The sequence below is a fragment of the Vulpes lagopus genome, chromosome 2 (assembly GCF_018345385.1).
Source record: "Vulpes lagopus strain Blue_001 chromosome 2, ASM1834538v1, whole genome shotgun sequence".
In the NCBI taxonomy this organism is placed as follows: domain Eukaryota; kingdom Metazoa; phylum Chordata; class Mammalia; order Carnivora; family Canidae; genus Vulpes; species Vulpes lagopus.
Genome location: NC_054825.1, coordinates 119,136,175 through 119,150,108, shown reverse-complemented (window position 1 = coordinate 119,150,108; position 13,934 = coordinate 119,136,175). Strand labels below are relative to the sequence as shown.

The window sequence follows — 13,934 nt, the reverse complement described above, 5'->3', positions numbered from 1 at the left end:
TAGTAGATCAATGACTGTGAGAACAGGATTAGTGGGAATAACCTGCCACCTGGCTATGGATCCAAGAAAAGAATTTTATATCCCTGGAGTAAAGGGTACAGGCAGGAAGGTCAAAGTCAAGTCGGCAAATATTAGACTGGCTAGAGCACTTAAATGCTAGAGTGTTTAAGGCCCACGAAAAGATTCTGAAGGACAAAAGAAAGGAAACATAAACTGAATCTCAGAAAAAGGATGAGCCCGTAACTTTTGGATCCTGATGGAGAAAAGCATTTTAGAAAACTCCTTGGATTTCTTGGTCTCATACAAAAAGACAAAGCAGGGATCCCTGGGTGGCGCAGCAGTCTGGCGCCTGCCTTTGGCCCAGGGCGTGATCCTGGGGACCCGGGATCGAATCCCACGTCGGGCTCCCGGTGCGTGGAGCCTGCTTCTCCCTCTGCCTGTGTCTCTGCCTCTCTCTCTCTCTCTCTCTCTCTGACTATCATAAATAAATTTTAAAAAATTAAAAAAAAAAACAAAAAGACAAAGCAGAACTTCAGGCTAAAGATACTCTATGAGACACCACCAATATCAAAGTTACAGAATAATGAACATTTAGGTGCTAAAAAGCACAGCAACAAAGCATACATAAAGTCTACTGGAAATGTGAAGAAATTGAGAAAAATACCCCCATGATTTTCCATAGAAGATTTTAATACTTCTCATGTTTTGATAGCTTAAAAGGATTTTTTTAACTCAGAAAATTTTGGAGAATCTAATTAATGAGGTTGGGATTAGATAAACAAATAGATAACTTGTCATAGGAAATATGTCCTTTTTAAGAATGCATAAAACAAAAAGTAAATCAACTCCTGGGACACAAAACTTCAATTTTGCTACCGTAGAAATGATAAAAACCATATTCTCTGACTACAGTGTAATAAAAAGGTAACTTAATGACAATAACTAAAACCAAAAGTCTTATCCCATGCAGAAAATGGAAAATATATCCTTAAAAAATTGCTAGGCTTAAAAGAGAACCAAAGCTACCAGTAAAAATTTTGAGAGAATTTTTAAAAAATAAGAACTCCATTAAAATGTGTAAGATATGGCAAAGCTGTATGTATGTAGGCAAACATAACTTTTTAATATATTAATTATTATTAATACAGGAAAAAAACGAGCACTTCAACAAAATAAAACATAAAGTGTTAGAGCAACAAAAATAATAATGAAAGTCAAACTAGAAAGTGAAAGAAAATGGGAGTCTGATCTTTAAAAGCAAAACCTTTCACCAGGGGAAAAAATTACTTGAAAGAATGTCTCCAAAATCCCTTATTCTAGTCCAGGAATGAGTGGAAAAGTAATACAAGCACATTTCTGGAAAAGTTACCGAGGCCATCTTTGGTCTTATGTTATGTCTTGGGTGCTCAACGGTAATGCTGATTTACAGTCCAGAGGTGGCTCTAGGTCAGAAATCTAAAAGAAGCACAGACTTCCCAGAAAGCTCACGGCTCACGGCTTCCCTATAACCTGGATTCTGTTTGCTTTTCGTCTTTGAGAGTTTTTGTCCCATGAGCACTACACATGAACAACTGGTGATTCTCCCAGTATGCTTATAAACTTATAATTCTTCTTAAACCCAAGTACTACTTTCTGTATTTGGCATTGGTAGAACACTCTAGCTAGATCCTCAAGACCATGCTACAATAAGTAGCCTTCTCGGTGCTTAAGTTCCTGCACCAGGAGCTCACTGCGCCGATGGCCCTCTGCTGCCCCCTCTTGGTTCTAGGCAATACTCTCACAGGCACTGGGTACAGATGGCTTAAAGCCTCAGAATAAAACCTCCAAGCTTCAGAAATAAACCAATACATAGTGGGTCTTTGCTTTTAGTAAAGTAATAAGATGACAGATATCACATATAACTAAAGGAAATTTGCCAACTGGAAAACCGCAAAATTTATTTTTACCAAATAGTTTCAGAAATTCAGCTCAAAGCTTTCTAGATTAACTTTAGTTTTCTAGATTAAAACAATCAAGGTAGAGATATCATGAATTTGCCCAATAATTCAGTGATTCTTTACATTTCTGGATCATGAGCAGAATTTAAATCAGATGAAAACTACAGTCCAGAAGGTCATGACGTAGTTGCATGATTCGTTTTCAAGAAAGGACTTGTTGCACCAGCTTGGGAAAGTGCTCTCTTGCCCAAGGCCACCATACCCTTCTCACGGCCTACATCAACAATGGATTGATGTCAGGGCATGAAGGCCCACCTTAACTCTAAAGTGTCATTCTGGCTCCAGAGCTTCCCTATGAATCAGTTGAGGCTACAAGCAGGCCTGCATCACAGTACAACCTCTCCCTCTGCCCATTCCTGTTTCTTTCTCACCCCTGCTGCAGCTATGAATCCCAAGAACACTACTTAATATGCATCTTCATGCTAAACTTCATCTCAGAGTCTTCTTCCTGGGAAACTCCATACATCACAACTCTACACAGGTCTGCATAAAGCCACGTTTTCCCCTTCTCAGGGTAATTATTCAAGAGCTACAAAAAGAAGCTTTTATAAGTTTACAAACCATTTTTGGAGAACTCGGAAGCACATATAACCCAGAATCCATTTTATATCAAACACTGACAAAAGTAGATGATAGTCATTGGGAACAAAAAGCAGCAGTGGAAACAAGAGTTCCTCTAATCTCAAAAGCAGGGAAACAATGAAAACAGATCTCCAAAAGCATCAGCAAAAATATACTTCCTGGAGCACCTGGGTGGCTTAGTCAGTTAAGCGTCTGCCTTCAGCTCAGGTCATGATTCCAGGGCCCTGTGCTTATCAGGGAGCCTGCTTCTCCCTCTCCCTCTGCCTGCCACTCCCCCTGCTTGTGCTCTGCCTCTATGTCAAATAAATAAATAAAATCTTTAAAACTATACTTCCTGAAAATTAGGATACTTCTTGAAGTCAAAAAGTAATATTTCAAGGTTATGATCCTTGGTGCAAAACTATATAGAGCTGGCACATCTTTCTTCCTTAGAAGAGGTGAGGCTATAAAAAGAATTATACAGAAAAGTCATATTTGCAGGAAGCAACATGACTCTGTAACAGAAAAAGAGAAAGACTTTGCTCTATGAAAACTAGCTAGCCTAAAACCCTACCTTGTCATCTTCTCCCAAAAGGAACCTCTTACACATGATGAGTCCAAGAAAACTTAACTCATTCAATGATGAATAATATTTTTAAAGGACAGAATTGGTTTTTTAAAGTCCCCTTCCCCTTCCACTCCTTAAAAAAATATTTATCAATTCCTTTCACTTCCTTTCCTATGAGGGAGCCAGTGAAACCTATAGGGCCAAGGAAACTGCTGGCAGGCCAAAGACCCTCTTGACTGTTGGTTTCACTCAGGACAGAATTAAATGTGAGCTGAGGAGTAAGAGCAGAGTTTATTGAAGACAGAGAGAGAGAGAGTAAAGATACAGACAAAGCATCTAGGAGACTCAGAAAGGAAAGAACAGGGAGTCTCATCTTTGCTTAGGGTCTGGGGTTTTTTATTGAGGATGGTGGTCTGGTGTATGTGTCCTCTCAGGCAGCCAGGACCTGGTAAAACAAGGATGAATGCTTAGATGTCCTTCATAAGTCACTCATGCCATAGAGCCAGGGGTCTTGGCCTCAAGGTGTCTGGAGTCAGTGGTCTTGGAAAATGTGATGATGATCCCTCCTGGTCTCTCCTTAGATGTTACTATTGTGCTGGAAGTCTCCAAAAAAATCAGTAACTCTTTGACCTTTACAAGGAGAACACAGATTAAGGCATGTGTAAGGCAGGGGTATCCAAGCAAGAATAAAAGCAGGAAAAGGAGCAAAAATAGCAATTTTTCCCATCGGGTCCCTTCTACTTTCCATGGGGTCATCTGTACTATTCTTATAACTTTTCTGTAAATTTGAAATTATTACAACTAAGGAGTTTTAAAATGCTGTACTTTTAAAAAGCAAAATATACAAGAAAAACGTCATGATACAGACTAAAACTGTGGTCAAACATTCTGCCAAGAAATTTAAAACTTATTAAAACAAGTCTCTCTAACTAGAAGACCACAGAGCAGAAATAGCAGAACTCTGGGATGAAATGATAAGACATATAAAAGGGAATAAAACATGAAAGGAAGACCAAGAAGTAGAAAAACAAAAATAATCATGCAAATAATGAATACAATTGAAAGGAATCTAAGGAATTTAGATACTGCTGAAACTTAGAAGATAAAACTAAAAAATGAACCAGTGAAAGAGAAATAAATTTTAAATCGATAAAGACAAAAGTATAGATATAGAAGATAAAGAGGATGGGATCAAGGAACAAAGATGGGAATCTTCAAAGAAAAAGCTAAAAGAATGAAATAGAAAAAATAAACACATAATTCGTAAAAATGTTAGAGTTGTTACTCTGGAATGAATAGAGTCACTACTCAATTGAGACTGAGTTCAGAGGGACTAAGATGACCGTTGGACTTTTCAGTATCTGAAACATGACCCAAAATGAAAAGACCAGGTTCAAGATTTCTTTCATTGCCACATGAAGAAGTAGCACCACAAGTTAGAAGAGATAGTAGTAGACAAAAGTAAAGTGCTTCATTTCTAAGTTTATACGTTCAATCTATCAGTTACATTTTTAAGTGTGTCTATGAATATATTCTGTCTAGAAGAGAACCATAAGCTCGTAGAGGTTGTTTCTGGGGAAAGACATGTGTTAGGGATTTGGAGGACAAAAGTGGAAGAGTGGATTAATTTAGGGGACCAACACTTGCTGCCACACAAAAAAGAGAAAAGGCAAGACGTAGGGCAATATCCAAACCTTATACTGAGTCAGTTCCTACTGCCCATTGTTGATTCATGATAAGGAAGACAACAGATTCAGTTAAGGATTCAATCCCTAGGCACCCTTCAGTTGGCTGAGGATTTCTTTCACCACTCTTCAAGGTCAGAAACCTGAATTTAATCTTCTGTTTCAACACTGCCTTTGATGTTTCTGCTGTTAACTAGCCATCCTCTGCCTTCTTCTGGCTTAGACTCAGAAGTGTGTTAACCACTCCTTTATTACTTGACTTGTTTCTTGTTTGCTGCATGTGCTTCCCTTGGATCCTAGTTTCTGTATTCCAGTCACACTACTGATCTGATTCTGAATCTTAAACATTCTAGAGAATGTAATGTTTTTATTGCTCATACTTCTGCCTTTTACCTGAAGGATGATGCTACTTTGGCAAATTAGTTTGTGCTAATATTTTAACCCATAACCCCACCCCCATAAAAACACGTTATAGATGACTATCTGTTCTATTTGTAAAGTAAGATTCTACTTTTCCTTTGGGAAATAAATTCAATGTATAGATTCTTACTTAGAACTCTTATTTATATCTCATGTAATAGATTAATCCAGTTTTCCCATTTTGTCCCATGTGATTCTCAGTGGAAATATAAACCACCCAGTTACCACATTCTGAAAAAGAATACTTTTGAACAGTTGTTTCCCCAAGCATAATCCTTGAGATGTGATATACATTAATTGTTTTGTTTTGTTTCAGGAGACAGAAAGTCCTGAGGTTGTGTAAATTACACACTGGCTTAATAGGTTTATCACAGGATTTCTCAAAGCCTTTGAAAAGTAATGTGTGCTATGAATCTCTAACACAGAAAGCACTTATTTGAAAAAAAGATCTCTTCACTTCGGCCTCCCTTTTACTTCAGAATTCTCCTTTCTTACCAGAGCTACATGAAATCCTCCCATAACAATTCCTCACAGAATAGACTTTCCAAAAATTAAATCATATTTATTCTTTGAAGTTGTCCATATTCCAAGAGTTGATTGGAATGATTTTCAGTTAAGATATAGAGTTTGGAATTTGATTTCTGTGGCACAGTCCTACATCTTTTAACAAATACAGGAACTGAACACATGAAATTATTTCATATGATTTAGTTTGTGTTTATATCAATTTCTTAGGTTGTAGGTATTTGATAAAGGCATTGTTTTTTAACCTCAGATAATTATTTAAAAGTGTATGTATATGGGGGCATCTGGGTGGCTCAATTAGTTAAGCATCTGTATTTGGCTCAGGTCATGGTCCCAGGGTCCTGGAATCGAGCCCCACTTCAGGCTCCTCACTCAGCAGGGAGTCTGCTTCTCCCTCTCCCTCTGCTCATTTGTGCTCTCTGTTTTTCTCTATATATCTCTCTAAAATAAATAAATAAAATATATGTTTTTTAAGTATATGGGTATATTTGCTGCAGAAATGTCATGTGGAAAAAAAAAAAGAAACGTCATGTGGAAAACATTCAAGGCACCAGGAAGTGCATTGATTCACTCAATAATTGTTCACTAAGCCACTGCCCTATTGTATAGGGCAATAGGTTGATGATGGTAGTAAAACAACAAGGAGGATGAGGTGTGTTTTAGAGAGAAGAACAGCATGAGGTAAGGCCCTAGAAAGGAGAGCTCAATGTCTCAAAATAAATAAAAAATATTAATGAAAGGGAGAATGTTGTGGTTCTGGGTGGCAGAGGCACAGGGGCTGTTAAAGAGAAGTTGTGGAGTCATGCCCATCTTAATTATTTGCTTAAATCCTAAATATTTAGATATTTAGAATTTACCTCAGCCAGGCAATATTCAGTAGATCTTTTTATTTATTTTTTAAGATGTATTTATTTATTTTAGATGGAGGGGGTGGGGCAGAAGGAGAGGGAGAGAAGCAGACTCCGGGCTGAGCACAGAGTCCTTTGTAGGGCTTGATCCTATGACCCTGAGATTACAACCTGAAGTGAAATCAAGAGTTAGATGCTTAACACAATGAACCACTCAGGCCCCAAATCTTTTTATCTTTAGATCATAAACACTTGTTCAAGACTGGAAACTTCTTGAAAGTAAAGACAATCTCTTAATCATTTTGAATTCCTCTAAGTACAGGCACATTTAAATCCCAGCCAGTGAACATTCACAACATTGTCTCAACCATATCCTCAGCAGTCTGGGCACCCACCACTCTCAATATTAATATATATCTGTGACTGGAGGTCATTTAAAATTATGAATTTCAATGGTAATAATAATAAATATAAACATAACACAAATATAGCCATTGAACACTACTAAATGACAGTAGAGTAAAATATGTAATGCTAAATTCTCAAAATAATAACACAGGATTTATTAATGGGTAATAGTGGCTACCTGAAGTTCTGCCCCTTACTAGCTGGGCACCTACCTTTAGGCAAGTCACTTGATTAATCCAGCCTTTAGATTTCTCATCTGTAAAATGGAATATTATTTTCCTTAGAGAGTTGTGATGAGAATTAATGAGTTAATACATGCAAATACTAGTAACAGCTTGCATATAGTACAGGTTTTGGATTATTACTATTATTATTATTGTTATCTATGATGGTGATGGTGATGATGATAAGAGTCATATAGCAACTAGGTGATTTACTTTTCCTATCCTGGAATAAATGTCTGTGCCTCCAAATTGAATATGAAACTGATGAACTAATTGGAAAATGGATAAATAGTCCATTCAAAAGTAAGTAAAAAGACTTTTACTTCAAAAATGGAATATCATTCAAGAGTGTCAGCTCTCTTAAATTGATATCCATGTTTTAAAAGTAAATATATACATTAAGGAGGGTACATGATGAGATGAGCGCTGGGTGTTATACTGTATGTTGGCAAATTGAATTTAAATAAAATATTTTTTAAAAGTAAATATATATTACAAAAATATCAGGGTCATCAATGAACAAAAAAATTGCTTCTGAAAATTCAAACACTTCCTAAATAGAATATTAAAAAGACAACAAATCTGATAATAATTTAAAACCACAATTCATGTCAAAACTGTAAGATTTGGAATGTGCATCTATTCTAGAGGACTCCATTACCTTGCCTTGGGCAGGACTAAACCCTACTACTGCAGAGGGACAATATACACAATCTCTTTTAAATTGCAGGCTCTGGGATCCCTGGGTGGCGCAGCGGTTTGGTGCCTGCCTTTGGCCCAGGGCGCGATCCTGGAGACCCAGGATCGAATCCCACGTCAGGCTCCCGGTGCATGGAGCCTGCTTCTCCCTCTGCCTGTGTCTCTGCCTCTCTCTCTCTCTCTCTCTCTCTGTGACTATCATAAATAAATAAAAATTAAAAAAAAATTTAAAAAAATAAAAAAATAAAAAATAAATAAATTGCAGGCTCTTTTGTACTCCATATATTTCTCCTCTACCCCAGGACATAATCAATAACCTTACAATTAAGTCAGGATTCTTAATCTTAAATATTCTGAACCAAGTCTCAACTATTCTGGTATATAGTTTCAAGATAAAATTTAAACACCAATATAGAATAAAACTCTTATTTGGAACTAACATACTAACTTTAACAAATATATACAGAATCAACCTATTTTTAGAGGATATGGTCAGCTGTTCTACTTTCTCAGCCAAAATATTGGTTATATTTATATAAAAGCAACCATAGTTATTGGCTGGCATAAATAATGCCTACGCAAATCTCTCAAGCATTACAATGCCTGCTGTTTATGAAGCCTACATTCTGGCGTTAAATACAAAAGGAAGGTCAAGCTGTGAAGGTCGAAAGAATTTATGACACTGTTCCACTACTAGAGCGTACAGAAGAGGGTATTATTGAAGAAGCCCGGAAGAGCTCTTAACGAATCAAAAATCAATCCTTTTGTAGCTAGCTGTGGGCTGCAGGCATTTGTGGAAGAGGGAATAAATGCACTAGAAAAATCTTACTTTCACTTGTAAGTAAATACCAAATTAAAAATCCTCTGGCAGTTTGGAGAATAACAAATGACAAATTTTAAAAAGTAACAAGATGTGCCTGTAACAATGGAATTATTTGCAATCACACCACAGGTGAGGTGTTTTGGTTTTTTTTTTTTTTCACTTACATAATATTCACAATCAAGCTTTATCCTTTCAGCTCAATTTGTTTTTCTCCTTCTCACCGAAGTGACTGAAAACACCTCAGGGGTTTTGTTTTTAAAAACAATCATACTTTCTGTAAGACTTGCTTCCTTCTCCATATCTCTTTAATTCCAATTCTCTATGTCAGGACTGATACCATCTGGAAAAGAGGATAAATTAAAGTTGTGAACCTTTAAATTAGCTTGATATTTCCAAAAACTAAGAGGAAAAGTTTTTAAATTCTTCAAGGTTGCAAAGTATTTTTTTCTTTTTTTTCTTTTTTTTTTTTTGCAAGGTATTCCTAGTTAAAATTCATAGCATATTATATTTCTGGCTTTCTAAATGTTACAATTTGTGGCAACTTTTATTTCTCGCTTTCTAAATTAAATTCAAACACAAGCCATAGACTCAAGTTTTGTTTCCAGGATAGTCACTTACTCTACTCACTCATGTATAAAAGAGGTCAAATGTTTTCAGGTCGCATTCATTAGACCAGGGCAGTTTTGTTGAGATATTTCATCATAATATACCACCTTTATCTCTATAACTGAGGAATAACAAAATCAAAAACAAAATTTGCTTTGTTAGCTAGAGTCCAACTTAATATTGTTTTACATTAAAGCCCTTCTATTTACTAGAATCTGGGGGAAGGGGATAGGAAATCAGAAGGTAACCCCAAGAGATTTTCTCAATAGATAGCATCATAAATTCGTTTTCTCTAGATTTGTTAATGTTATAAGATTTACTAATTGTTATTCATTTAGGACCCTCAATATACTTTTTATCTTTTTTCATAGAAAACAATAACCATGACTTCCAGATTTGATATCTTAGATTATGTCCAAGAAAATAATTTTGAAAAGTATCAGAAAGTTTAAGTCTCCTAAAGAAATGCTTTCATAGCAGGATCAAAAAAAGGTGAAAAAAGGGACCTAAAGTAGCTCCTCAGTGTCATCCAAAACTTCCTTCACTTATTTCCCCCTGCTATGAAATTCACTCTTAAATTCATTCATTTATATGAATGTATACTATGTGCAAAGGCGTGCCCAGTACCATCAAAGCACATAAAACAATCTACAACCTTATAGAATTTAAACTATAGAGGGGCATTCAAGCAAAGATGATTCGTAGAAATAAAACTAAAGTCAAATTCATTTCACACCAGTTCCATAATTTATTAATTAAAATAACAATTATTTATTTGAAAACACATCTTATGTAAAAGGCATGTTTTCATTTTGAAAAACAGTTAATTGCATAGGTATCATGTGATTAAATTTTGAGTATACCGTTTGAGGCATGATGAAGACCACACATTATTTAAAAGTGGTAGCAGTATGCTTTTTCAGAGGTGACCTAAAGGAAACAAACTAGATTATTCATTAAAATTTTCATGTAAATACTTCACAAATGTGTTATTTATTTTTGAATAATATTAAAACATTTTCTTAAATGATTAGGTTATTTTCCACAGACAACAATCATAAAAAGATTAAGGAGAATAAACATACACTAACCAACAATAGGTCACCTGTCCCCAACAGATTGCCTAGATAACCTTCAAATCATCCTGAAAATCTATGGATTCGGCCTGAGATTTAAAGAGAGACCAGCTGGAATGCTACAGTGAGAAGAGTTCCCGCTTCTATCAAGGTAGGAAGACGGGGGAAAAAGAAATAAAGAAACGAAAGGCCTCCAAGGGGGAGGGGCCCCGCGAGGAGCCGGGCTGCGGCCGGGGCGAGTGTCCCCAGGACAGGAGAGCCCCGTCCCGGAGGAGCAGGAGCTGCACCGACCTTCCCCGCGGAAAGGGGCTCGCAGGGAGTTAGAGCAGGACCCAGGAGGGCGGGGATGCCCTCGGGCTCTCTGGGACACTAACAGGCACCTGCGGCGCGCAGGAGAGTGCGCCATACCCCTCGGCGGTGCTCCCTGAAGGGCTGCAGCGCCCACGGCTGGACCCGGAGCAGCTCGGAGGGGCTCGGGCGGCGGCTCCGCGGAGGGGGCTGCAGGGCGGGAGCGCGAATCCAACAGCGCAGGCCCCGGAGCACAGGGCGCCGGGACACAGCCCAGGATCCGGCCTCCCCCAGGGACAGGCAGAGGCCGGGAGGCCCAGGACAGCAAGGACGCTCCTGCCCCGAGCTGAGCAGATCAGCGGCCCCGCCCCGGAGCCTCCAGGCCCTGCAGACGGAGAGCCCCGGAGTTACTGTGGGAACTGAATCCAGGGCTCCAGAGCTGGCACCGCCACTGGGGCTGTTCCTCCTGGGGCCTCACGGGGTAAACACCCCCCACGGAGCCCTGCACCAGGCAGAGGGCAGAGCAGCTCCCCCAAGTGCTAACACCTGAAAATCAGCACAACAGGCCCCTCCCCCAGAAGACCAGCTAGACGGACAAGTTCCAGGGGAAGTCAAGGGACTTAAAGTATACAGAATCAGAAGATACTCCCCCGTGGTTTTTTCTTTTCTTTTTTTCTTTTTGATTTCTGTTTGCTTCCCCCACCCTTTTTTTTCCTTTCTTTCTTTTTCTTTCTCTTTTTCTTCTTTTTTTCTTTTTTTTCCTTCCTTTTCTCTTTTCTTTCCTTCTTTCTCTCTCTTTTTCTCCTTTTCCCAATACAACTTGTTTTTGGCCACTCTGCACTGAGCAAAACGACTAGAAGGAAAACCTCACCTCAAAAGAAAGAAACAGTCCTCTCTCCCAGAGTTACAAAATCTGGATTACAATTCAATGTCAGAAAGCCAATTCAGAAGCACTATTATACAGCTACTGGCGGCTCTAGAAAAAAGCATAAAGGACTCAAGAGACTTCATGACTGCAGAATTTAGATCCAATCAGGCAGAAATTAAAAATCAATTGAATGAGATGCAATCCAAACTAGAAGTCCTAATGACGAGGGTTAACGAGGTGGAAGAACGAGTGAGTGACATAGAAGACAAGTTGATGGCAAAGAGGGAAACTGAGGAAAAAAGAGACAAACAATTAAAAGAGCATGAAGACAGATTAAGGGAAATAAACAACAGCCTGAGAAAGAAAAACCTATGTTTAATTGGGGTTCCCGAGGGCGCTGAAAGGGACAGAGGGCCAGAATATGTATTTGCACAAATCCTAGCTGAACTTTCCTAATCTGGGAAGGGAAACAGGCATTCAGACCCAGGAAATAGAAAGATCCTCCCCTAAAATCAATAAAAACCATTCAACACCTCAACATTTAATACTGAAGCTTGCAAATTCCAAAGATAAAGAGAAGATCCTTAAAGCAGCAAGAAACAAGAAATCTCTGACCTTTATGCGGAGGAGTATTAGGGTAACAGCAGACCTCTCCACAGAGACCTGGCAGGCCAGAAAGGGCTGGCAGGATATATTCAGGGTCCTAAATGAAAAGAACATGCAACCAAGAATACTTTACCCAGCAAGGCTCTCATTCAAAATGGAAGGAGAGATAAAGAGCTTCCAAGACAAGCAGGAACTGAAAGAATATGTGACCTCCAAACCAGCTCTGCAAGAAATTTTAAGGGGGACTCTTAAAATTCCCCTTTAAGAAGAAGTTCAGTGGAACAATCCACAAAAACAAGAACTGAATAGATATCATGATGACCCTAAACTCATATCTTTCGATAGTAACTCTGAATGTGAACGGGCTTAATGACCCCATCAAAAGGCACAGCGTTTCAGACTGGATAAAAAAGCAGGACCCATCTATTTGCTGTCTACAAGAGACTCATTTTAGACAGAAGGACACCTACAGCCTGAAAATAAAAGGTTGGAGAACCATTTACCATTCAAATGGTCCTCAAAAGAAGGCAGGGGTAGCCATCCTTATAACAGATAAACTAAAATTTACCCCGAAGACTGTAGTGAGAGATGAAGAGGGACACTATATCATACTTAAAGGATCTATCCAACAAGAGGACTTAACAATCCTCAATATATATGCCCCGAATGTGGGAGCTCCCAAATATTTACATCAATTAACAACCAAAGTAAAGAAATACTTAGATAATAATACACTTATACTTGGTGACTTCAATCTAGCTCTTTCTATACTAGACAGGTCTTCTAAGCACAACATCTCCAAAGAAACGAGAGCTTTAAATGATACACTGGGCCAGATGGATTTCACAGATATCTACAGAACTTTACATCCAAACTCAACTGAATACACATTCTTCTCAAGTGCACATGGAACTTTCTCCAGAATAGACCACATACTGGGTCACAAATCGGGTCTGAACTGATACCAAAAGATTGGGATCGTCCCCTGCATATTCTCAGACCATAAGGCCTTGAAATTAGAACTAAATTACAACAAGAAGTTTGGAAGGACCTCAAACACGTGGAGGTTAAGGACCATCCTGCTAAAAGATGAAAGGGTCAACCAGGAAATTAAGGAAGAATTAAAAAGATTCATGGACTAATGAGAATGAAGATACAACCGTTCAAAATCTTTGGGATGCAGCAAAAGCAATCCTAAGGGGGAAATACATTGCAATACAAGCATCCATTCAAAAACTGGAAAGAACTCAAATACAAAAGCTAACCTTACACATAACGGAGCTAGAGAAAAAACAGCAAATAGATCCTACACCCAGCAGAAGAAGAGAGTTAATTAAGATTCGAGCAGAACTCAACGAAATGGAGACCAGAAGAACTGTGGAACAGATCAACAAAACCAGGAGTTGGTTCTTTGAAAGAATTAATAAGATACATAAACCATTAGCCAGTCTTATTAAAAAGAAGAGAGAGAAGACTCAAATTGATAAAATCATGAATGAGAAAGGAGACATCACTACCAATACCAAGGAAATACAAACGATTTTAAAAACATATTATGAACAGCTATACGCCAATAAATCAGGCAATCTAGAAGAAATGGGCGCATTCCTGGAATGCCACAAACTACCAAAACTGGAACAGGAAGAAATAGAAAACCTGAACAGGCCAATAACTGGGGAGGAAATTGAAGCACTCATCAAAAACCTCCCAAGACACAAAAGTCCAGGACCAG

The 13,934-nt window shown here is 38.2% G+C and overlaps 1 protein-coding gene across 8 annotated transcripts in view; it reads right to left on the bottom strand.

The window, feature by feature from the left end:
- The window catches only part of PKIB (cAMP-dependent protein kinase inhibitor beta), a 196,969-nt gene that overhangs the window by 168,800 nt on the left and 14,235 nt on the right, over positions 1-13,934 (bottom strand). For 5 of the 8 annotated variants that reach the window (XM_041741873.1, XM_041741857.1, XM_041741881.1 and 2 more), the window contains exons 3-4: positions 8,923-9,098; positions 7,225-7,268 (exon numbers count right to left, since the gene is read on the bottom strand). The exons of the other annotated variants lie outside the window; for them this stretch is intronic. The gene's annotated coding sequence lies outside the window, so the exon portion shown is untranslated. The remainder of the gene's footprint in view (positions 1-7,224; positions 7,269-8,922; positions 9,099-13,934) is intronic. 8 annotated transcript variants of the gene reach the window in all.